Below are 22,801 nucleotides of genomic sequence, written 5' to 3'. Positions count from 1 at the left end.
TCCAGAAGGCACTGTTGTCCGAAGCAAGATGACGGGCCTCTTGCTGGGGCAGAGAACCGGGCCCCTCCCCTTCCCCCTGCAGCGGTGTGAACGGAGGGCCCCCTCACACCCCAAGCTGAAGGCCAGCCTCGAGGAAGAGCAGGAAAGCCAAAGCCAGGTTCTATCAGCAGCCCTACCCCCTGAGATAGGAGAAGGGGGCCCGGGCCTTGGGACTCATCAATCCCGGGGGAGAAACTGGCTGACACCTCTTTGGACTAGAGCCTAGCGCTTGAGAAAAACAACACGGAGGAAGGTGAATTCAAATTGAAGAGTCTTGAAAACATGAGTCAGACGGTGTCTCAAAGTTCACACCGTTCAAATGTTAAGATTTTTTTTCTCCCTTGGTCTTCAGCTATTCTTCTCCACACAATATTGGCAGTAGCCTAGAGGAAGGCCGTGTGTGCTTTCGCCTCGTGCTTCCTGTGTGGTGGAGCACGAGGGAAAGAGGGAAACAAACAGCCCTGGCTTTTCCCTCCTCCTTGGATCTCGCCTGGGACCCACTTTCTCTGCTCAAGGATGTACGCCCCCACCCTCCCACAACGCACTTCTTTGAATAACAGCATCACCCCTCCCTCCTCCCCTGCCCTGGTATAAAAATGCCTTACTCATGACCGAAGAGACTTCTGGAATCCTTGGCGCTCCAAATGTCTGAGTTAGGAAATTAGCCTTATCACCCTACCCCCATCCTCACGGGATGTGATAGGCCCGCTATCCTATCCCTGCTGGGATGGACCTTCTTGAGTTCAAGTACAGTCATCCTAGACAGACATTCTGGTTTTGAATCTGTTGTGGGACCCAGGTCCCCAAGGGCCTGCTCCTCAAGTACACCCCTCCCGGCTGCACTCCTTCATTCAGACCTCTAAGTGATGGCCGTGAGCTTGGCCCTGACTTGCCACTGTCTCCTGAAGCCCATTTACCAGGACCCAATTTGGCAAGACTTTGAGGGCAAGGGAGGGTGACAGGGTTCAAAAGCCCACAAATTCAGCAAGAGCAAGGAGACATCAAGTAATTTGTACAAGTCGAACTTTCTTGGGAAAAGAGTCCTGCCTGGCACTGGGGATTAATAATAGCCCTGGGGACCTCTGACCCAACTGGTTGGGCCATATTGGCAAGTAGAGGACCGGGCCTTAACAAAAGCCGTGAGCTATTTTCCAGGTCTCTAGAGGGCAGAGCTGGGATCATGGACAAGCAAAATGAAGAAGCAGGATCAGCCTGGCATAAGGAAAACCCGTCTAACATTGACAATTGAAAAGAGCCTGGCCATTGCCCAGTGCTGACGTCTCCACCCCCGGGGAACTCCAGGGCCACTCACAAGGCTGCTGAGAAGGTCTTAGGACCCATGTGGGCTGGTAGGTGGGAGGGGCCCAGTGAGCCCCAGTCCTGGCCTGGTAGTCAGATAATCCGTGTTAGGAGCAAGTACTCTGCCATGCACACGTGCAGCCCCGAACTTGGTAACAGGCTAGACAGTCTGTAAGCACTATTCCAAGCTGACACTTGGATGGATGATGTTTTGGATTCATTCTGCCTGTGACGGTGAGGCAGCTTTCTCAAGCTCAGCTCCAAGAAAGCTTCAAAGGAAACCACAGCTCGAACAGGTGACGGAAAAGCCATGAACACATTAGTCTTTCATGCTGAGTTTCTCCCCGTGAACCTGAACCCACCGAGAGGCCCACATACTTTTGGATAAGAATGTCAAGTGTGGGGGAGGCTACAGGGGCCAGAGGGAAGGTGCCAAGGATGGGGCACACACAAAGCTGACATGATGTCTACGAACATTAGTCAGTCATGGTGACAGTGCTGCACCAAAGAGCCAGGCTTCTAAAGAGGCTTATGTAAGAGCTAAGCACAGGGAAACAGGAGTCAAATTACACATACTGTTTCTCCAGGCTTGAGGCGGTGCGGTCCACCCCCTCTCTTTGCAGGGAGGGAAAAAGCTCCCTTTGCAGCTGGAAGGATCATTTTCCAAAGGAGGCCACCTGTGCCCATAAAATGCCCTCCTGGGTTACACATGTATTAAACAGGGGGTGGCCATTCACCCTGGCTAAGCCCAGAGTGGACTCTGTCTCCTCTGTCTCCCTCTTTCCGCATTAAAACCCCGGGGACAAGCTTTTCTCTGTTGTACCAACTCTTAGGTTAGTGATGGCTACTCAGAGCTCTGTGAAGGGAGGGGTATGGGGCCATGCATGACAACGGGAAGGATGAGTGGTGTGATCGATTAGTAATGTCTGCCATGGATAAAGCAGTGAGGAGTGGCTTGCGTGCTTCCTGAGCTCGCACCTCTGGGCATGCTTGCCTAACCTTCAATTTCAACACTTGCCTTTGCCCCATTGTTCAAAATCCTTAAACACAAGCATCTAGAAAGTTATCAGATTGAGTGGAAGGGCCCCTCAAATCATCCAAACAACAACACAAAATCACCATGGCCTCCATAGTAGGCAAGAATCAAGAATATCTTAGGTTCTAGGAGGAATTTCTCTAATTCACTCTATTCCGTAATAAATTCAAGGAGGTAATAAATTCAAGGATGTAGAATGAAGAACTGAACTCCACAACTGCATCCCCTTAAATCAATGGGATCCAAATTCTAGAAAGTGTATGCTGAGCCAACTCAAGCAAAGGAGGGCAGCTCATGCAGCTGACTGCCACCTCTCTCAGCTCTGTCTCTGGAGGGGAGGAGGTACACATTCTTCTGGTAACTGGATGGGCTCTGTTCTTGGAGGGGGAAAGACAAAGTCACTACTACCAGCCAGGGATCACATTCTAGTCTGTTCCAAGCATCAATGGTCCAACACCGGCCAACATAAAGGAGGTAGGGGACTGTGGTCTGCTTCCTAAAAACAACTCTCTCTCCACTTGAGAAACTAGCAAGCTCTCTCCTCGCGTTGGGTCAGGGGTGTTCCAGGCCAATTGGAAGTAGCAGAGATGAGAATTTTAAGGAATTTTTCATATTGTTTGTTCACTGAGGTTTAGAGAATTTTCCAAGAAAACAAGGACAGTAAAAAAAAAAAAAAGGAGAAAGTCCCATACTGGAGGAAGGAGTCCCATACTGGAGGAAGGAAGAAAGAAGAGGGAAGGGCAAGGCAGAGAGCAGACACCTTGAGCCATGCAGCCAGTAAGTGGTAGAGTAGGGATGTGAACCCAGGTCCACTTAATTCCAAAGTCCATATACTCAAAAGAAGGAGAAGAAGGGGGAAGGGGAGGAGGGAGAGAAGGAACTAGGGAAAGCTCTACAAGAACCTTAACTGCTTTAAAAGACTTTCCTCATGGGGCCCCTGGTGGCTCAATTGGTTAAGCTTCTGACTTTTGATGTTGGTTCAGGTCATGATCTCACAGTTCGAGAGTTCGAGCCCCGCATCAGACTCTGCGCTGACAGTATGAGGCCTGCTTGGCATTCTGTGTCTCCCTCTCTCTCTGCACCACCCTTGTAGTCTCTCTCTCTCTCCCTCCCCGCCCCTCTCAAAAATTAATAAATAAACTTTAAAAGACCTTCCTCATGAAATGGAATATTTCAGAGAATCCACGGTGTTACTGATCAGGGAGACAGGAGGACACTTTGACTAAGAAACCAAACAGCTGAATCTGTACTAGAACAAATGCTTGCTAAAGTCAGTATAACATAAAATGTAATGACTTAATGAAACTAAGGTATCACATCAGAGAAGCTACAAGATGTGCAGATGAAATCAACCCAGACATAAACAATGCAAGGAGACAAACGCAGCGTCTGTCCATGGTGCACCTTCCACATGTCAGGCTCTCTCCCTGTAACAGCCCTTGGAACCACTGCACCAACATTGTTCCCATTTCAAAGAGCAGAAGACTGAGACTCAGAGGTAAGGAACTTGGAAGGAGGGCTGATATTCTGGTTGGTGGTGGCTAGGCTCTCTTCTGATGGGTCTATGCCTGCGCCATGATGCTGAAGTATTTTTAATATCTTCCCTACTTGAAAAGAAAAACTAGAGGTGCTTGGGTAGCTCAGTCAGTTAAGCGTCCAACTTCAGCTCAGGTCATGATCTCATGGTTCGTGAGTCTGAGCCCCATGTCGGGCTCTGTGCTGACAGTTGAGAGCCTGGAGCCTGGCTCAGATTCTGTGTCTTCCTCTCTCTCTGCCCCTCCCCTGCTCTGGCCCTGTATTTCTCTCTCTCTCTCTCTCTCTCTCTCTCTCTCTTTCTCTCTCTCTCTTTCAAAAAATGAATAAACATTACAAAAAAAAAAAACAAAGAAAGAAACTCATAAGAGAAAATACACTTCTGGGACCATACTCTATCAAAAAAAGAAATCCATGGATATGCAGACCTACGCTGTCCAAACCTATATGTTCAAGGATTAACTGTAAACTCACCCTAAGTTTCATAAAACCTGCCTTCCAAACCCCTGTGGGCCCAGCATTCCCTTTCTCAAAGAGCACTTTCTCATTTTTACTTCCCCCAACAGCTCCTGAGCCAGATTCCCACCAACAACTGTGCTCTCTCCTCTCCTCTCCTCTCCCCTCACCGCCCTCCCTCTGGGAGATGAAACTCAGTAGAGTAAACCAGGAAGTTTCCAGATGCTCTTCGTTTTGCTAAATGACATTTCCGTGCATTAGGTGGCCTTTGAAGTCCCTCCGTAATGGGTCTGTGACCTCCCAGGTCAAGCTGCCTTTACATTACTTCCCTTCCTCCGCTCTTTGATCGCCAGCCAACCTCCCTCCTGATTCTCTCCCCTTGGCTTCTCCGGAGTGAGCAACACCCCAGGCAGACCTCGGCTTCCCCTCCCACCTGATGTACTTCCACTGAACACGGTCGGCTCTCCGCAAGCCACTGCATCGATCCCCTGAAAGCGATGTTACTGTCACAGCTGGGTTCGTTGAAAACGCAGGTTCCCTTTGTGAGTCCCTTGGGTCTGTCCTTGGACGTCTGGGGCCCTAATCACAAACCTCCACTCAACATTTCCCCCAGCAAATTACCCAGCACCCTCCCTATTTTATACCTGGTGTCACCCGGGTGGAGCTGGTTTCCGGATTTTCTTCTGGCAGGGTCATGATTCACTTCCATTTTTTTTAATTTAAAGCCTCGTGCATTTATTTAATAAATAAATATTTATCGCCATCTACTATGGCCTGGGCAGTAAAATAAGAGTCCCTTAATGAACCAAACTATTGATCAGAATGGTTCTGCTTTAGGTAATGGCAGAGTAACATTTATTGGACCTAGCCTCTCACATATAATAATTATAAACTAAACACACACACACACACACACACACACACACACACACACACACTAATCTATCAGAAGGCACTCGGTTTATTCAACTACAAGCATACAGAAAATAGAGGGGAATCAACACCTGAAAGAAGGAAATGGTGACTTCCGTGTTTTTATAGGGTTTTCCCCAAGGACAAAACCCAGTTCACGTTCATGGTGGCTACAACGTGGATGGAGACCTTTGCTCTCATTGTCTGAGCAATTAGAGGGCAGAACTCAAGTAATTACACCTGGAAAGTGAGGAGACAGGTCTCAGAAAATAGCCACAGAACAGTAGCCCCAAATTCTGAATATAAATTCCACCCAAGACTCCCTGAATGATGGATTTATGGGGGGGAGGTTCCAAGCGGCTCAACTCAGGCCAGAGGAGCTGAACAAAGATTTCAGCTGTTGTCCACACAGGGGAAACTGAGTTTAGAGTTTGAGTTTGGTCAAGTTAACTGCCTGGTAAAACAAACGAAGGAAATCATTACCGTGCTGGGGAACATAATAAAATCAACTGTCTCTTCAAGTCTCACTCACAACGGTTCAGAATGTCGTCCAAAATCACTAGGGGGAAAAAAAAAACTTAAAAACAAACAGGAAAATGTGGCCTAAAGTCAAGAGGAAAGGCAATCAACAGAGATCTACCCCCAGATGCCACAGATGTTGGGAGGCAGCAGATAAGGATTGAAAGCAGCTAACTGTAACTGCGCTCGAGGGGGTAAAGGAAGATAAATGAGCAAATAGAAAATACCAGCCACAACAGAGACACTACAAAGAAGAAAACCCAAACTCTTCATGAGATCAGCAAAAGCCCCACCAACGCCTTCCTCGGCATCCTGACTGTGCTTTCCACTGAGGACAGTCCCGAAGTTCTCTCTCATGTTGACTTCAGGGACACTTTTTTTAGTACCTTCCAAGTGCCACGTACTGGGCGAGTTTTGAGGAGCAAAAACACAACATAGAACCTGAAACCCTGGTCCCAAAGACCAGATCGTTCATCTGACAACATCTGTTTAGATCACTAGCCACTTCTCAGCTCCTCCCCTTCTCTTTTCAGGTCTTAAAGTAAAGTCCCGCCATGGCCTCTTTCCAACTTCCAGATCATTCCTGATGGCATCATGTGCCCCACATAAAGCACACCCGGGAACGAGGGGCAGCCTATTAGGTTTTCTGGACCTCTGCATTTTCCTTCCACAGCAAAAGCATACTGCAGTGGCTGATTACACTCATCAGGTCTGTAAAAAACTGCATACAGACATCAGAGGGAGTCACTGGGAAGCGCTTCTCATCCTGTTGTATTAAAAGAGGGAGAGAGCAAACCCCAAGCAGGCTCCACATTGCCAGCACAGAGCCCAATGCAGGGCCTGAACTCACGAACCGTGAGATTGTGACCTGAGCTGAAAATCAAGAGTCAGACCCTTAAACGACTGAGCCACCCAGGTGCCCCTGCTTTTTCAAAACCTGTTAGGAAAGAGATTCTCAAACTTGGCTACACATTGGAAGCACCTGGAGATGCTAGAAACGTATATTATGACCGCAGAACAAGACTACTATACATCCACCAGAATGCCCAAAAAGATTTTTAAGACAGGAAATAGCAACTGTTGGCAAGAATTCTTACACACTGGGAGTATAAATTGGTACAACCACTTTTAAAAACTGCTTGGCAGTTTTAATCTGGAAATTTCTTTCCTCGAAGTACAACCAAACAGAAGGTCTATCTACCTCCCCCAAAAGGCATTTGTAAAAATGTTAATAGCACTGTTTGTGATTGTCCTAAGGTGTGTAAACCATCCAAAATGCCCACCAACAGTAGTTGAGAAAAGAATTATGGTATAGTCACACTAGGAAACATTTTACAGCAAGGAGAATGAGCAATTCACCATTACACTCATTGGTACAGAAGACTCTCACAGTGTTAACCAAAATAAGCCAAACACATACAACAATGCATGCTATGTAATCCCATTTATGCGAAATTCAACAACAGGCAATTTATCAGTATCGTGGGTTGGGGTAGAGAAGCTTCTGGAAAGGGACATACAAGGGGCTACAGGAATTCTGGTAATATTCTGGTTTTTTGAGCAGGATATGGGCTACATGGACATATTCATCCAGTGAAAGATTCATTCACTTAAGGTTGGTGTACTTTCCTATATTTGATTTACCTTAAGAAGTCATTAAATTTTTTTAAAAATACTGATATGTGTGGGTCCCACCTCGAGAGATTCTAGTTTAACTGGTCTTGGATGCAGCCAGGCATTGACGTTTTTTAAAGCTCCCCAGTTGGGTCTAACGTACATCCAAGAACCACTGTGTTAGAACTTGCCGACCCTCCTTACTACTTCTTGGAGCAATAAGTGCTGCTGCTTCCCCAGAAAAGTCTAAAGCAAGATGTTTTCTGTCAAACACCAGCAGCTCCAGAGATGGTTAATGGGTATTACATGGAGAATGGGTTTCATGGTCAAATGTGTGATTTTAAAAATTCTGATGATCAACTTTTGAGCACTTAGTGAATTCCTAGAGCTCAACTTCTTGCTTTATCTCCACTATCTCATTTAATCAGCACAACAAGGGGCGCCTGGGGTGGGTGCTCAGTCAGTTGAGTGTCCGACTCTTGGTCTCAGCTCAGGTCTTGATATCAGGGTAGTGAGTTCAAGCCTCATGCTGGGCATGGAGCCTACTTAAGAAAATTAATCATCACAACAAGCCTATGAGGAAGGTACTGTTAATCCTCCTTTTATAGAAGAGTTGACTGCAGCTCAATGGGGTTAAGACATTGCCAAGTTTACACAGGACTCACATCCACATTGGCCTTGACACGGAAACCCATGTTCTGAGCCACTGCTCTAAACTGTCTCTCCAGGAAGTACTTGACTGCAGAATCTACCAGAACTTTTACAAGGCTAAAGTGAGCGATGGGTGGCCAAGACAGGATCGTGGAATGCGCCGTTTCCCGAAGTGGTTTCCTTACCTCCAACCCACCACGGACACCATTGGCAGAGTGGTCATTCTGAAACCAAGTCTGACCCTGTAGCGCCTCCCTTGCAAGGAAGCCTTTAATGGCTCCCAATTGCCTCCAGAGTCACGTGTCAACTCCTCAGCCTCACAGCCCATCTGCATCTGGCCTGGACATTTTAGCTTTTTCTCTGGTCATCCCTCGCTCCCCATCCTCAACCTGCTAACACTCAGTTTTCCAGCTACACAGAAACAGACACCTTGGCAGCGGTAGCCCCCATGGGCCGAGACTCTGCTATGTGCCCACGACCACCCACAGATTCCCTGCAATCCCCACAACCAGCCTTTAAAAACAGGTATGATTTCCCCCCATAGACAGATTAGGAAATGGAGGCTCATCTTGACCTGCCCAGAGTCACAGCTACAAAGCGGCAGAACTAGGATCTGAACACAGACTCATGCTTCTCCACTACAGAGCCTGCACAGTTTTCACTACGCCACAGCCCCCTCCTCACCTTCATTTCTTCTGCTCCCTGGGGTGGCATCACCCTTCTTTCCCTTCACCTGGCAAACTTCTCGTGCTCTGAGAGCTGATACAGCGCTGGGATCACATCTATCTTCCCTGAAGTGCTTTCCAGGCACCGTGCTCAACACCCGCTTTGTCTCATTGACACAGTATTGTCTCAATGCTCCTTTTCTTCCCTCTGGATTGTTCTTTATCTGCCTGGTGCCAAGTAGGTTTCATCTCCTCCTCTCCAGTTCCAAGGCACGTGACCACCTCTCTCCTGCGGCGCTCAACCCTCTGTAGCAATTTTTCGTTTCAGATCTGCCTCTTCCCTTGGACGAGATGCTCTCCAAAGACAAGGGGCACGCATCAATCACCTTTATGTCCCACCACACAGCCATCTGAGCACGTGGTAGGAGTTCCATGGGAGACAGTGGACAGCAAGTCAGGAGACCAAGAGATGAAAATTCAGAGATGATTCCATCTGTACATCACAAGGAGTGATCCTGGCTTGGAACCAGTGCTGGAGAATCAAACCAGACAAAATAGATCTGGCTGATGAAGGAAGTGGGTGGGGGACACTGAGGACTGGACCGAGGACACACCTCTGGGGGCCCCTGCCTTGCCTTCCACGGAAGGGTGGGATAGGATTGCCCCTAGCTTCACATGTGCCCCCTGCTTAGGTGATTTGTTGTAAAACGACACTTAGATTCATTCCACAGCCTGGTTTCAGATATTCCCAATTGCTCCCCACCTTGTGTCATACTTAGACCATCCCAAGTGAATGAAGAGACATCGGGACAGTGGCCCAAAGAAAATGTACAGCTATGGTGTGGCTCCCCATAGGTGGGTGGACTAGGTGATCATGCCCCTTTCTAAATGGGTCTGATCTTTTCGAGCAGGGGCCCCCCCTTACAAGACAGAGACATCTCTGATGTCCTCATCTCTGGTGAGCACCCTTTCTGTGCATCAGTCCCACAGTGGGTACCATCGGAGCTTGCCTCCTTCTAACCCCTAGGGGGACCACCCACTCCTGCCACCCACGGCCAGCCTCTGGGAGTGCCCGGGTCCTTTCTCACTCTTTCTGGACTAATGTGCACATTTGCCCGGGTGTGAGTGATCAGTAATGAGTGCTACAAACTCAGTGGGGATTCTGCACTGCCTCCTCAGACTCATGGGTTTCCATTAGTAAACCCGGAAACCACTAAAAAAGACTAGCTGAAAATTACCTCTCTCCCCCACCTTCCTAACAGCCTGCCTCTCCTGCTGCTGCCACCAGGGGCAAGCTGCAGGATGTTTCTGCCTCTAACCGAGTCATTTTCTTTTGAGGATTTCAAGTACCCCTTTTCCCCGCAGGACAGAGTGCAATCTGTATTTTACAAGTTCATCTGCAATGTTCATGAAGATAGAGTCTATTGAGCAAAAGTTAGCCTCGCTTCTGCATTCCTCTGGTGCGCCTGGACCACACTGCTTAGTTTTTATTTTATCTTTCCACATGTCTGCTTCCTCCAGGAGGCAGGGATCAACCTGAGGGCAGAAACTGGATTCATTTAATTTGAGATCTCTAATTCCAATCTTAAGACCAAGTAAAATGTAGTTCTTGAATATTTAAGAATGCTTATGTGGGCAGAGTCTAAAAGATTATAAAATCAGAATTAATGTGGCCCCTGAAACATTATTTCCAGTTTATTCCTCTTGGACTGGCAAAAATCATAGTTGTGGGAAGCGGGTAGGGCAGAGGCATCTGCACACACTGTTCAGGGAATAGAAAGTGGTCTGGCCTTGGGGCGCCCGGGCGGCTCAGTCGGGTAAGGGTCCGGCTTCGGCTCCGGTCATGATCTCACAGTTCGTGGGTTGGAGCCCCATGTCAGGCTGTGTGCTGACAACTAGCTCAGAGCCTGGAGTTTGTCTTCGGATTCTGTGTCTCCCTCTCTCTGATCCTCCCCTGCTCACGCTGTCTCTCTCTCTTTCTCTCTCTCTCTCTCTCTCTCTCAAAAATAAATAAAACATTAAAATAAATTTTAAGAAAAAGACAGCGGTCTGGCCTCTTGGGAGGATGGTTTGATGATGCCCATCATGGCTCACACCGTGGGGAAATTTCCACAGGGCTCACACCACGCCAGTGTTCAAAGGGATATACTGCACCCCCAAGGATGCCACAGGATCACAGCTCTAGCAGGTGAAAAACTGGAAACAATCTTAACTGTCACAAGGAACTAGAAAACCCATGACGATACGTGCTCCTTCCTGGAGTGCCACATAGCCCTAGAGCCAGAGGTGGGTGTCTACTGCTGACAGGTGCTGAGATAAATTAGCTGAAAAAGGATGTTTCGGAAGAATGCTACAGACGTGGGTTCAGAAAAAAGGATAGATATATAAATGAATATGGGTTCTTAATGTATGTATATGAGACATTTATGGAAAGATTCAAGAAACATCCAGGGATTTCTTCTGGGGAAAAGAAATGAGTGGCTGGAGATGATGGAGGGGACCCTTCACTTTCTGTTTTCCACATATCTGTCCTATTCAGATATTCATAAAGATTTTGTATTCCTTTCATAATTAAAAAGCATAAAATACAGCAACAAGAAAACAAAAGCTTGGCTTTATCTGTAAAAGAAGAAAACTAGGGGCGCCCAGGTGCTCAGTTGGTTGAGCGTCCGACTTCAGCTCAGGTCATGATCTTGAAGTTCGTCGGTTCGAGCCCCGTGTGCTGACAGCTCAGAGCCTGGAGCCTGTCTCCAGATTCTGTATCTCCCTCTCTCTCTGACCCTTCCCTGCTTGCGTTGTCTCTGTCTCTCAAAAATAAATAAAAAACATTAAAAATTTTTTGAAAAAAAGAAGAAAATTAATGAAATTTTGGAGAAAACCTTCACTATTTCTTTATAAGGCAATAGGCAATGTGTACAAAGCAACATTGGCTCTCTGTCCAGTTCATGGGGAGCCAAGGAGGTCTACAGAGTTCCAGAAAGGAACCTGGAGACGGGGACAGTCACTGAGAAGGGCCAAGAGCCCTGAAGGAAACAAGTATGAGAATGTGTGCCTTTAGTTGCTCTTGGGTGACAGGAAATAAAGCCAGTTCTGATTGAGACTCCAAATGAGTCTAGGAGCCAAGAAATTCTGAGAACTCACCAGGCTGGAATGGGCATGGGGCCTCTGACCAGTGCCAAGAAGCAAAGGCTAGGGATGCCTAAGTAAGTGATAGACATAAATAAGTAATCTGGGTGAACTCAGGCCCCGGGCACATAAATGAGACAGGTCTCTGCACTCCTATCCCCTCTGTCCTGAAGGGATGCTCCCAGGGCAGACTCGGCTAGTATTAACGCAGTAAATATTGCTGATATTATCAAGTACATCCTCTGTATGGAGCTAAATGGTTCAGCATACCACCTCATTCTATTGTTGCTCCCATTTTACATATGGGGAACTGAGGCTCAGTGGGGTTACACAAGTAACATGCTAGGATTATAGTAAGTGCTAGAGGTGGGGATCAAACCCAGGTGTGACTCCAGCCAAGGTCACTGCCAGTCTTTCCCCGTCTGGGAAAGAAACACAAAAAGCTACTTCCTCCGAGTCGGGACGGCCCCTTGAAGTACAACAGCATTTTTGCCCAGAGAAAAGTCAGAGAAAATAATGACTGAAATGCAAGGACATTGAAGCCAGATGTCCTATATTCAAATCCTGACTCCCACACACTTAATGGCCACGTGACCCAAGGCAAGTCACTGAACCTCTCAGTGCCTCACTTTCCTCAACAGTAAAATTGGGGTCGCAATGATGTCCTTTCTGCTGTTTGGTTGGAAAACAAAAAGGGTTGTTAAGTAACTAGTGCTTGCCTCGTGGTAAGTACAAAATGTTGACTATTATTACTATAGAGAAAAGGGTGTCCTCCCTTCCAACAGATGCAGCCCTGCAGGGTGCAGAGCTTAGCAAGCGGGCAGGCTAGGTTTCTGCCCCCTCCCTGGGCCTATCGGGCAGGACACAACTCTACTCCCTTACAAACCACGCCCGCTGAGCGATTCACTTCCATAGGCAGCCACTCTTTCCTCCCGGGTTCCCCTCTGCCTGCCTGGCCGTCAATCAGAATCACCTGGCCCACTTTTTAAAAACACCAATTCCCAGGGCCTGGCCAGTTCTGATACAGGCGGGTTGGGCTAAGTAGGGCCTGAGGATCTGTATGTTCAACAAGCTCCAGGTGATCAGGGGACACAGGAACAGTGTGTCCCTGGACACACATCTCTGGAAGCACTAGACGTCCCTACCTGTTCGTGCTCCTGGGAGCAAGAGGCCTCGTTTTCATGTTTGGTGCCAGGCCTGGATGCACGGAGAAGGGGAGCAAGGAGCATGCACCCCTGCAAGCCAACCGGCAGAGCAGACGGCGGGACCAGCAGGACAACAAGCTGAGTGCTGCTGTGTTGGCACGGGTTACACCAGGGACCCCTCCGCTGGAGACCTGGGCTTTCCATACCCTTGCTACTCAAAGTACAGCTCACAAACTAGCAGAATGGCTCCCCCTTGGGAGCCTGTTAGGAATGCAGACACTCAGGACTCAGACCCACTAAGTCAGGTTGTGCATTTTACAGGAACCCCCACATGATTCGTGAGCAGGTTTGAGGCACATTGTCCAATCTTCTCCTTTGGATTCTCAGAGAGCCCCAGAAAAACAGCTTGTCTAGCCCAGATCCATGCTCAGTGAACCTCTGCCTAAATGAGTTACTTACTTCTAAGTCAGCATGCAAATAAGCCTTCCCAGTGAATTGAAAAAGAGACGACTCCGGCCTCTAGAATTCTGGGTCCTGAAAACGTTCCCATCTTTTGTACAGCAGTGTGACCCCTGCTTCCCTGGCCAAAGCCATCAGAGACATCAAATGGCCCAAAGAAAACAAGCCATGTCTTCCTGTTGGCCCAGCTTCAAGTTATCAGACAGATTTCACACTGGAGCTTGACCTCATTAATCCAAAGCCTATCACATTGCTGTAAATGTCAGTGGAAAAATAGCCATTCAGTGGGTTTCCTTCATTCCACCAGAAAGGGGAAAACAGGAAGGCAACCGCAGCTGTGGCCTAGCTTGGCAAATCCCAGGGGCCCAGTGACAGGGCGTTCCTTGACAGCACCTAGTGCCCTGCCCCAGCCGGCTCGTCCAGATAAAGGTGGGTCCTACGTGCACATGTGACCAAAACACACTGGTGACTGCAGCAATGGGGCAGATCATCCCCACCCCCACCCCCCAGCCCAGCACCTGCTTGGGAAGGAAAATAGCTTGGTCTGAATTCCTCTGGCCTGCATCACCAATTGGCCATTTATCACTCAGGTTCATCTAAATCTCTTCTGCCCATTCAAAATGTCCTACAAGCCAAACCTCTGGGACTCCAGGGGACACAAGGCCTTCCAAGTCCTCATTCATCCCTTTAATGCATATTGATTGTCTCCCGTGTACCGGGCTCCATGCTGGGCAACTGGGGACACAGAGCTGAATGAATTAGACACAGTCACTGACCTTATGAGGTTCATAGCCCAGTGCAACTTTTCTCAAACTCGGCACTATTGACATTTGGGTAACTCTTTATGAAAAGCAGTGTAAGAAATTCAGCAGCATCCCTGGCCTGTCCCCAGTAGATGCCAGGAGCATCCCCTCCCCCTCCACAACCTCCCCGACTGTGACAACCAAAAATGTCTCCAGATATTCCCAAAGGACTCCGTGGGAGCCAAACTGCTCCCAGGTGAGAACCACTGGCCTAGTGAATGAGACAGATGAAAAGAGTAGTGACCACATATAACCATATCATTACAACTATGATAAGTACCACGAGGGTCAATGCTGGGGGTATTATACAGATATTATGCATGACGGGGAAGCCAGATCTTCTTTGTATGATCACAAGTCTTCGTGACAACTCTGAATTATACGTGCATGTATAGTACATATGACCCGTATTTCCAGAAGAAGAAATTGAGGCTCAAGGAAGCGAAGGAACCACCCAAGGCCCCAAAGCCAGTGGAAAGCAGTACCGGGATTTGAGCCCCGGCCCTAAACTCTGCCTCCTACGGAAAAGGAAATTTGAGCCGTTGCCTTCTGAAAACAGGTAGGATCACATAACTCGCTGACTAGCCATCCTAAAAGACTCATTCCTTCCTAGGGGTCACGGTGGAATTCAACCACCACCTGCCACATCAATCAAGTTCCAAACTGCCTGCCTCAAGGCACGTTCGTGGGACCCTACAATGCCGCCCTGAATTCTGAGACATCCAAGTATACATTCTCCCCTTCACCAAATGCCTGCCCACAGGACCTCGCCAAAAATCAGGCCAGGGAGAGAATGGAGCAGCGTGCAGGTGCCCAGAGCACACCCCACCGTGACCCATCTCCAAGGTGCCCAGCATCCAAGGGTACACAGAGAAGAAGCCAGACGCTCCGCATGAGTGAAACATTTCTCTATTTACAAGGAGCAGGAGGGAAGCAGTACAGGTCAGCACATGGCAGCTTTGGAGACCCCCCCCCATGAGTTCCTGCCACTTAGGAGCCACAGACCCCTTAGCAAATGGCCTCACCCTTGGTGCTTCAGTGTCCCCTTCTGTGCAACAGGGATAAATGCATCCACTTTAGTAAGTCAGCATGACGACTCTATAGCAATGCAAGCAAAGACATTGGACAGTGAGCAGCCTCCAGGAAGTGTGCCAGCACTTGGTACAATTATTATAATCAATAAGGAGCCAGATCACGGCACTCCCTCCATGTACATCCCCTTCCTTCAAATGAGCTACTGAGTCCCAGGAAGAGAGAAACAGGGAAAGAAGTAGGAAAAGCATATCGCGAAGGAGGGGGATCTCCCGTGCTTTCCTGGTAGAAGGAAGAGGAAGGGACAGCTAACATACTGGCAGATAAGACGGGACCAGCCCTCCCTCCCGTGCTGAAGTTAATCCTAGACTTTCTAGGGTGTGCAACCGGACACACAGCGCCTGCTTCGGGTCAGCGAGCGTTTAATCATTTGGGACTCCTTGGCAGGATGGCCTCTCCCCACCTCCCCGACCGTGCCTGCCGCTCCTGCGCCCTTCACGCCCCATGGCGAGGGCGCTCCAGCCGTGGCCTCTGCCCATGGCTCTCAGAGCCGCCAGGCGCTTTCAGGCCCCTGTGCTGCTGCACAAGCTGGTCTCTCGGCTCAGCCTGCCTTCCCCTTTCTCACCCGCCACCTGGGAAACGGTCTCTGAAGACCTCCGATGCGCTCCCACAGCGAAGTGTGCCCACCTGTTATTGGTCATCATAGACTAGTAATAATAGCAACTAGCCTGTGCAAAGCTCTGGTTAATATCGAAAAGGCCCTGCGCCGAGTTTCTTCGCCCAGGCGTCTGTCCATCACCAGCCAGCAGCAAGCGGGCAGATGCAGGAGTGAAACCTGGGTTGGTTACCCCGGGCCACCTGTCCATCCGCCACTCAGCTCTCCACTCCCCCTGTCGCCAGTGAAGCCATTATTGCACAGGGTCCTCACTGCCCGTCTCCAGGCCTGCCTCTACCCGGCAGAGGGGAGCCCTGATACTGCTTGATTCTTCTCGAGATCCCTCGCTAAGCACAAGGTCTACAACGGAGTAAACATCTATTGAATGAATCCACAAATCCTGGAAAATGGCAGCCAGATGTGAGAGGCTAACTCACAGACTTCCCGGGCACAGGCCCAGATGCTGGACTCCAGTTCCCAGGAGTCAGGCCTCCCCAGCCAAGAGGCTTTCCTGGTCCTGAGAGCTAGAGGCAAAAGAGGTCTGACTCCCCCAGGCTGGAGGTGGTGGGACCTTTGACAGCCCAATGCAGAGGAGGAAACGGTGGTGATGGTGACGAGAATCATTTCCTGCATTCCTGCCCACACCAGGTGCTGTACTAAGCACTTACTGTGCATTATTGTCTCACAGAATCCTCCCAACCCCACGAAGTAGGCAGTACTATTGCTCCCATTTTACAGATGAGAAAACCAGGACTCAGAGAGAGTCAGTAATTTGCCTACCATGATGGAGCTTTTAAGTATAGAGCTATCATTTAAACTAAACCTGCCTGGCACCCTTGCTCTTGTCCAAGCCCTCCCTGAGCCCAATCTCTAAGACGTGCTCAAGGTAAAGAAGGTTTGTCCTGATCTCTGCTGGAAGAATGCCATGTGGGACCCACTATACAACAAATGGTTCAAGTCCTAGGTGCAGGCAGGGTGCAGTCGGGAACAACTAGCTCGGAGAAGGCAGCAAGGTTGGATGGGGTTCTTGAGGGTCAAAGCACAGCCCAGGAATCCAGGAATGTGCCTTCCGCCATCTGCAAGACCAGGCTAGCTGCAACCTCTGTTGGCCAGGGAACGGTCACTCTGGGGATGGGGCTGGTTTTGAAAAGACACTGAGGCCCTGGTTTCCAAAGAGTCCAAATGGGGCTCAGCCAAAACCTTCTTGCCTTGGGAGAAAGCCCACCTTCCTGTGTCAGCGTCCCCCGTCCCCCTGTCAATCAGGCTCCCAAACAGGCTTAGCTGCTCAACTAGAATTTAACCTCCACTCCAGCACCGGTCACCAGAATGAAGGCTGAGCATACATTGGCCAGCATGTCCTTCCAGGACGCAAGGAGCCTGGACACACTAACCAGACAATGCGCAGGTGAATGTCCCAGTGGGAGGAGGTTGACAGAGGGAAGGGAGGGTCAACCGGTCTTCCTGAAGGAGACACTGCAGAGGCTGGGACCAGGAAAGAGGTCAGGAAGGTTTCAGGGTGGGCGACACTGCTGGGCAAGAGTCCAGCTGATCAGAAGGTGCCAAGTTGAACGTCCAGAGTAGCCTGGGTGGCCTCTGCCTCCAGCACCTTGCAGGCAGGTGGGAGAGAAGGGGCTGGGGGGGAATGTGTGTGGGATGGCCCTGTGAGCAGGCAGCCAGCGGAAAGGACTCACTCACCAGGGCCCACAAGCTGCCTGCAGGCTTGGAGCTTGGTGACCGATCGGAGGGAAGATGTGGAAACTCTCCCAGCCCCTGCAGAACCACCCACCAGAACTCCACAGCAGCTCCTGCCTAAAAGAGACAGGCTCCACTCAAAACCATTAGGAAAGGCGCACGTGTTTACCTAGGGGTCCCACTCCATGGTACCAAGCACTTCAGTGGTCTGCTCACCACTGCTGCCCACCACCTGGTTATTAGCCCCATGTCCTAGAGGCAACCAGGCTCCTAGAGGCCAAGTGTCTTGCCTTTCAGCGGACCCCAGTCACTGGCTGAGCTTAGAGGCTTTATTACCAACCTAGGGGGAAGCCTTCAGAATGCAGGGTTTTCCCCCTCGGGTGTTTCACCAGCCGCAGGAAATGGCAGGGCACTCAGGAAAGTACCTCCGCGGGCTCAGGCGGCTAATGACAGGCCTCTTCCAGAGAAAGCCCTGCGGGAATGGGCGCCTGGTACCTCGGGGCCCTGGGTCCTCCACAGAGGGCGATTCAGAGGCGGCACCTGGTGCCCGCGGCCGCGGGGAGCTGGTGGGCGCTTCTGACAGAGAGAACAGGGGCCCATTATGTGGAATCCAATCACATGGGCGCGCAAGCAGCTCGGCTTTCGGTTCTGAGAAGCGCTTATGCAGCCACCTCTCGTTCCGCTCCCGAGGTGCCCGTGAGCACCGGGTCCCAGGCTTTGCGCGCAGCCCACTGGATTCAAAGCTCGCCTCGACTCAATCATCCTCTCGGGGCTGGGAGCTGCATCAGCAGCAGCTCGCGAGGAGCCGGGTCCCAACTGGGGGAGGAGGAGGGAGGAAGGGAGGGAGAGAAGGAGTCTGCATCAGCGAAGGAGGCTGGCAGCGGGCGCTTCCCCCTCCCTGAGCTCCTCTCGGGCGGTCTGGGCAGCTCAGCCTGAGCGCTCCGGGTGACCTTGGGCAGACCCCTCCGCGCGACCTCTCCGGGACGGGTTGCACGGTCTCTGCCCATCCCAGGCTCCCGGGGGCGCTCCTCGGGCCAGAGTCGGGGCGCGCGACTCGGGAGGAGATGCGCGCTCCTGGCGCGGGGGACCCAGCAGCCCGCGCACGGCGGCCCTTTGGAGAGGCCGGGGGCACCTCCCGCGGGGAAGACGCGCGCGGGGTCTCCGGGGCCGGCGGGCGCCGTCAGCTGGAGCCGGCGGCTGGGCGGGTCCGCACGCGGGGGCGCCAGCCTGGGGGACCTTTGCCGCCGGGGCAGGAGCGCTCCCTGCGGGGATCTGGCGCCGCCACGCGAGGGGGCGGCGCCCCCACGCCGGCCCCCGAGGCTGGGCGCCCAGGCCGTCTGATGCCGTTTGTGGCTCCCGCCTCCCGGCGTTGCGCCCCTGGGCAGAAGCAGCCGAGATCTCACAGGCTGCCCCCCGATCGGGCCACGGTGGCCCCAGCCAACAGCCTGCCGATGCGCCCCTCTACCCCGGCCTCGTCGTAGGCTCGCCAGACCCGGAGAACGCCCGCACCCCAGACCCACTCCCCGGCCTGCGCTCCGGGCGCCCGCCGTTCCAGGGCCCCCTCCCCCAATTACCTCCAGTCTCCGGCCCTTGGCCCACGCGCCCCACACACACCCCCAACCAGACCTTCCGAGGCTGGGACCACCTTCCCGCCGCGGTCCTCATCCCCGCCGGCTCCAGCCGGGGAGGGGCGGCGCCGCCGGGGGAACTCACCCGCTCTCCCTAGCCCGGCTTCGAGCGGCTCCGGCCCTGGCTCTGTCAGTCCGTCCCCGAGCCGCAGCTGCCCGTGCAGCGACAGAAGCTGGCTGAGCCCGGCCGCCAGCCTCCGCGCCGCCCCTCGGCTCCTCCCCCTGGGCGGGGCCTGAGCTCCCGGGAAGTGGGTGGGCACGCACGCCGGGCTCCACCGGCTGGCCTGGAAGCTGGCAGAAGGGTCCCAGCACTCTAGGGGCACGGGCCCCTCCACGGACCAGCGGGAAATCGAGGGCAATGGACCCGTCCAGGCTTCGGAATAGTCCTCCTTATAGTCCTCACCCCCTTTCCACGCCCCCTCCTCAACCATCACCCAACGCGGAGAGTCCTCACCCAGGACTGTATTCCTGCTCCCATTTAATGGAAGGGCATCACGAAGCCCAGAGGGGAGCAGTAATCTGACCGAGGTCACACAGAATCAGTACCAGTGCCAAAAATCCAGGTCTCCTACCTTGAAAGCCTGCGCGTCCTGAGTCTGAAGGCTTTCCTGGACCTCCAGGAGCGCAACTAGCCCTTGCCCTGGGGACAGGTTTGTGGGGGCAGGTTCCCCAGACGGGGCGGGGGGGGGGGTGGAGGGGGCAGAGATCAGTGAGAGCTTGGGGACTGTGGCCTGCAACCTGGACGCTCATCATTTCCTCTTCCTGCAAAGAAGGCCAAGCGAAGAAGGAAGGAAGTGGCTGTACCTCCGCTTACGTCTGTCACCGAGGTGTGCAGGATCCAGAAAGGGCTGCTCTCCGGAGATTCAGTGGTAAAAATGAAAACCAAAACACACCGAGGTGGCTTCCATCGTCAAATTCAAGCCTCCTTCCAGGGCCGAAGGCCTCAGCACTCTGAACGCCATGTTTTGGTTTTGGTTTTGGTTTTTTTTACAGGATTTAACTATTTTTAAGTCACTTTTGAAAGGGCCCTACTCCCCACGCCACCCCCCAGGAAGAGAAGAGAAAGTTCACAAAGGGGAAAAAAAAAACCCATACCAAAACATTCTCTGGAATCCACACTCCCAGAGCCCTGGCTTTAGAACAATAGCATTCTCTGGTCCACAAAGGGCCTTGTTTCCTGAGCTTTCTCCTGCCCAGCTCAGAGCCCCCGGCAGCCCAGGGCCAGTCAGGGATGGTGCAAGACAAGGCGTAAGTGTGGAGAGTTTGGGGGTGATGCACAGTTTTTCAGCTCCCAGCAGTCCGGTTTGAAGAATTCCTCTTGGTCATCACACACTCGCAATGTCCTTTTGAGGTGGACAGTAGAACCTGAATTCAGTGATTTCCTGTTTGCTAAGGCAACGCCGTGCCCTTCCTTGGGGAAGGTGAAAACCTCAGGGCTGGGCTTGCTCCAGGCCCTCGGGGCCCCTCAAGTCCTCTGAAGGCCTCCTCCCTCATTCACCCCCCCCCCCGGCTCCCTCTTAGTTCATTAATAATCCAGTTGTGAATGACGTGGACACCTTAAGAGCAATTAGAGAGCAGAGCAAGTGGGGGAGACATAAAGCGAGCGATGTTTAAAATAACCCAAGAGTATCATTGTTCTCCACAGGATGTTTCCGTTGATTTATCGTGAAGAGCTGCGGGCTGAGAGGGCGGGAACTGTCTCTCTAAGGCAGGTGTTGAACTTGGAGCCTGTGTTCCTGACATGAAGCCTTGAGCATGGGCCCGAATGCCCAGATTGTACTGTTCACACCTCTCGCGGTATTTGATACAAAAAGTTCCAGTGCCCTCGGAATAAGGTGGAGAACCCATGCCTCCTGATTTCAAAACTTGCTACACAGCTACACAACCGAGACAGTGCAGTAGGGGTATAAGGACAGACATACAGATAATGGGATAAAACTGATCGTCCAGATATAAACCCTTCCGCTTACCACCAATTCATTTTCAACAAGAGCGGCAACACAATTTAATGAGGAACTGATAGTCTTTTCAACAAAGGGTCCGGGGACAAATGGATTTCCTTGTGCAAAAGGATGAGACCGGACCCCTACCTCACACCATGTACAGAAACTAACTCAAGACAGACCAGACTGACATGTAAGAGCTAAACTGCCAAACACTCATAAGAAAATGTAGGCATAAATTATGACCGTGGATTAAGTAATGGTTTCTTAGATGGGGCATCTAAAGCACAAGCAACAAAGAAAATAATAGATAAGTCAGACCTGATTTAAAAAAAAAAAAGTTTGTGCTTCAAAAGTTAGAACATCCGCTGGGTACCTGGGTGGCTCAGTCAGCTGAGCATCTGACTTCCAACTTCCACTCAGGTCATGATCTCACAGTTTGTAAGTTCGAGCCCTGTGTCAGGCTCTGTGCTGACAGCTCAGAGCCTGGAGCCTGCTTTGGATTCTGTGTCTCCCTCTGTCTCTGCCCCTCCCCCTCTCTTTCTCTCTCTCAAAAATAAATAAAAGCATTAAAAAATTTTTTTAATTTGGGGCACCATCAAGAAAGTGAAAAGAAGGTAACTGGTATGGTCTGAATTGTGTCCTCCCCCAAATTCATATGTCTAAGTCCCAACCCCCAGTGCCTCAGAATCTAACTGTATTTGGAAATAAGTCTTTAAAGAAGTGATTAAGTCAAACTGAGGCCCTTAGAATGGGGCCTGAATCCAGTACGACTAGTGTCCTTATAAATAGAGGGAAGGACATCTGGATGTACGCACAGAGGGGAGACATTGTGAAGAACAGATGCGGAAGAGATGGCTATCTACAAGCCAAGGAGAGAAACCAACTCTGCAGACACCTTGATCTTGGACTTCTAGCCTCCAGAGCTTCAAGAAATAAATTTTTGTTGTTTAAGCTCCCCGGAATGTGGTATTTTGTCACAGCAGCACTAGCAAACGAATACAGTAACTCACAAAATGGGAGGCAATATGTGCAAATCGTATCTCTGATAAGGTCTCGTATCTAGAATACAGAAGGAACTCTTACAACTCAACAACAAAAAGGCAAACAGTAAAACCTTGGTCTGCAAGTAACTGGTTCTGCGAGTGTTCTGCCAGATAAGCAAATGCTTCTAGTAAACTCTAACTTGATGAGACAATTGATGTCTTGCAATATGAGCAGTACGTGACGCCAAACATCACATGATCACAACTGAGCGCCCTCTCTATCTGTCTCTCTCCCCCCCCTCCGCCCCCGCAGGATTGTGGGTGATTGTTTCTCATGGTTAGATGCTCCGTCTTAGGCCTCAGTGTTTGGCAGAAATCAGGGATTTTTCAGAACATTGGAATGTGCCCACAACTGGCACTAGTGTATTTTTTGTCACTTCAAAGCACCTATGGACAGTCCTTTGCTTTTCTAGACAAGAGTGAGCTTAGGAATGCTTTGCTTCATTCTAGGTCAGGCTGCCTGTGGATATAGCCCCTTTCCTCTGCAGCCTTATTGACAGTTATACTAAATACAGTATGTGGTAAGAGTTTATTGATACTGAACTGTA

The 22,801-nt window shown here is 50.8% G+C and overlaps 1 protein-coding gene across 1 annotated transcript in view; it reads right to left on the bottom strand.

Moving 5' to 3' along the window:
- The window catches only part of PPP1R16B (protein phosphatase 1 regulatory subunit 16B), a 96,953-nt gene extending 77,496 nt beyond the window's left edge, over positions 1–19,457 (bottom strand). The window contains exon 1 of the mRNA XM_029916246.1: positions 19,350–19,457. The gene's annotated coding sequence lies outside the window, so the exon portion shown is untranslated. The remainder of the gene's footprint in view (positions 1–19,349) is intronic.
- Between the last annotated feature and the right edge of the window lie 3,344 nt (positions 19,458–22,801).

The sequence above is a fragment of the Suricata suricatta genome, chromosome 12, assembly GCF_006229205.1.
Source record: "Suricata suricatta isolate VVHF042 chromosome 12, meerkat_22Aug2017_6uvM2_HiC, whole genome shotgun sequence".
NCBI classification, from domain to species: Eukaryota; Metazoa; Chordata; class Mammalia; order Carnivora; family Herpestidae; genus Suricata; species Suricata suricatta.
This window is presented reverse-complemented; position numbering and strand designations above follow the sequence as displayed.